This window comes from Vigna umbellata, chromosome 9 (genome assembly GCF_029865625.1).
Source record: "Vigna umbellata cultivar VRB3 chromosome 9, Vumbellata_1.0, whole genome shotgun sequence".
Taxonomy (NCBI): domain Eukaryota; kingdom Viridiplantae; phylum Streptophyta; class Magnoliopsida; order Fabales; family Fabaceae; genus Vigna; species Vigna umbellata.
This window is the reverse complement of record NC_142173.1, coordinates 340898-343929: the sequence shown is the minus strand read 5'-3', so window position 1 is coordinate 343929 and position 3032 is coordinate 340898. Positions and strand designations below refer to the sequence as shown.

General features: G+C 29.5%; 1 non-coding gene across 1 annotated transcript; it reads left to right on the top strand.

Moving 5' to 3' along the window:
* Nucleotides 1–1414: 1414 nt before the first annotated feature.
* Nucleotides 1415–1486, top strand: TRNAW-CCA (transfer RNA tryptophan (anticodon CCA)). The gene has a single exon. It is a non-coding gene; the product is annotated as a tRNA-Trp (tRNA).
* Nucleotides 1487–3032: the final 1546 nt, after the last annotated feature.

Sequence of the window (3032 nt, the reverse complement as noted above, 5' to 3'; positions counted from 1 at the left end):
GCTACATAATCTGCTCAATAAATTTGAAAACCGACATAATTTAAGGAAATAATTAATGCGAATAGTGTGTCGGTAATGAAGTGTAAAGGGATGGTTTTAAATATTTTAGTATTTTTGTTCGTGTCTTCTGGCCGACAACTAATTGATCCCTGAATATAGACACGACCGTCCAATTTTAGTTTAGTTAATGTTTGGTAGGAATCGTTGCTCCAAATACAAGTTTGGAACCACAACAAACAAACCTTATATATTCTTCTAACAACAGGCTGAATAGTATCCCCTAAATCAAATTTATTATCTGTAGAACTATTTTTTTTTTCATTACCTTTTTACCTTTCACAATTTCCAATTAAATAATTTTACTTTTCTAGATTTACTAAATGCTAACTAGTGTGTGAAATAATATGTTTAGGTAGTATATTTCTACCGATACGGTTTCTGGCAATGCATTATCGTGAAACAAGATGCACAGGCTAATTGAGAAATCAAGAGAAAATAATCAAATAAAAAAAATACGGAAAATAAAAGTGGATGATTTGCTGTAAATTTTATTTACATAAAAAAATTATATCTAGTAGTATTTCACAAATTAAAATTGTTGTATCTGTACAAATTAAAACCACGGGAGAATATGGTGAAAGAATATTATCCACTAAAACTATAATCAATTTATTAATTGTAAATGCGCATATAATTAGCTGTAGATAATTAAAATGGAGAGCCACATGGCATCTCTTAATCTCAACTACATTTTGTCCTTGAGTGAAATGATCCTTTACGAAGAGGAAAAAATCGGGATGATTTTAATGTCTTTAAGTAAAATAGGCTAATTGCTCACAATATTTAAGGTAAGTTGCAATATCTCTTGAGAGAGATGTTCATATTTAATGTTCTATTATATTTAAATTAATAAATTATTTAAACTTGAAAAAGTGTTTTTGAAAAAAAAAAAACTTATATAAGAAGTCTACGTGATTTGTTTTAAATTTTAAAAATAAATAGATTAGACAAACATATATTGTAAAATTAAAATATGCTTATTTCTGTAAAAAAGATATTTTTTTTTTATAAAAACTCAAACATACCTATTCACTCCAACTAAAATATTAAAGAAAATACAGAGCATTGTAATTTTTTAATTAAAAGGAGTAGATGTAGTAAAAAATTCCCTTTTGAAATTAAGGAATCTAATTAATAATATAGGCGTAAACCTACTTTTATTAAAGTCAAATCTCAAAAGGTAAAACTGGAGTGTAGTTATAAAGTTGATCACATTAATATATTATTTATTTCGGTAAAATTAATACAAAATCAACTACTACGAACTTCTGGAATCTCTATAATCATCAAGAGATATATTTTGAAAATTTTGTAGTAGCTATTTTAAATCTTATATGATAGTTATATCATCAATGGATCCGTGGCGCAATGGTAGCGCGTCTGACTCCAGATCAGAAGGTTGCGTGTTCGATTCACGTCGGGTTCAAACCCCGATCCGTTGCCTACCGTTGTATTTTTTTTCCCTCGATATTGTAAAGAGATAAACTGCTTTAAAGCAGAAAAATAGTTAAACAATCTAATTTGATTTAGTTTGTATAATTATGAATTTTATACTTATATTTTTAAATGAAAGAAGTTGATCCAATTAAACATACACCAAATCTACATTAGGTTGGAGACTGGGGAAGAATAGACCCGTGATATGAATGGATAACATTTGGCGTGCATCTTAAATAGTATTAATAAGGATTCAAGTTCATTCAATCACGGAAGTTAAGTTCAATCTCTCAAAATTAATTAAGACGTAACATTTAACTAAATTTGAAACATCCTCATTTAAGAAAAATATCTCTCACTCCAGCTCCAATTTCCTTTTTTTTTTACCAATAGTTAGCATTTTGCTAAGTGTGAACACTACATTATTACTTTAATTCATGTGGTGTTTTTTTTATTATATTTTATAAGTATGAATGTGGCATGAGCAGTTGAGGAAGGCCGTGGAGGAAGAGTGAGAAGACAGAAAAGTTTGAAAGAAGGATTAATGGATATATTCCATTAACCAAAACCATGGTTTTTGTCGAAAACATGAACTGGTTAACTTTATAATTGCTTGAATTCCTTTCACAATAAATGGGTGCAATGAACAAAATGTGAGAGTGAGTCATAAAGAGTTGACTCCAACGAATCCCTTGATATCTCTTTCGATAGAAGGGTTAGGCATTGGGGGATTTCCTCAAACACATGGGGTGTGGACGAGGGAAGAAAGTGTATATTGTGCATGCATGAGAAGAGGGTTATCTTTTGAAGTTTGAAGGAAGCAGAAAATAATAAAAAATGCATGTGAAGTTTTGAGGCAAGTTGATGGTAAATTAAATAAGAATAGCAGCGTTTGGGATAAATGTTGGTGAAAAGTGAGAGTGAGTATTATAGACAAAGGTCCAGGAAACAAGGGGGCATGGAGTGACATAGGGCATCCGTGTGGGACTTTGACAGTTACATTCCTACCAATGAAGTTACTTCCAATGGGGTACACCTCTTTCCACACACCATGCATCATCAATCCATGCTTTTTCTTTCCACTTTTCTTATATTTTATAATACAATCTCTACAGATAAGTTAATCTAATATGGATAGATATAATCTTTTATTTTGAAAATTATGAGATATGGTTGATTTCGTAATACTTTTCTTTAAGTTGGAGAATGAATATTAAAACTTATTTTAACTTATGTTTCATTACAAAAACAAAAACTTTTTCTTTAAATGGTTTCGTGTCACCAAGTTATTCACATGAAAGAACATGTTTGCAACCTGTGATTAAATCATCTTAAATTTTATCCCACATAAATTGACAAAAATCTATATGTGTTCAGGTTTTTCGTGAAATACTAGGTTAATTGTAATATGTAATACCATCTTATTGTCATAATAATACAACAATGCTAGTTTTGAATGTAAAATTCAATTTGGATGAAAAATGATTATCAACCATCAAATCTTTTACACTCATTTCACAATTTCTTTTTATTAA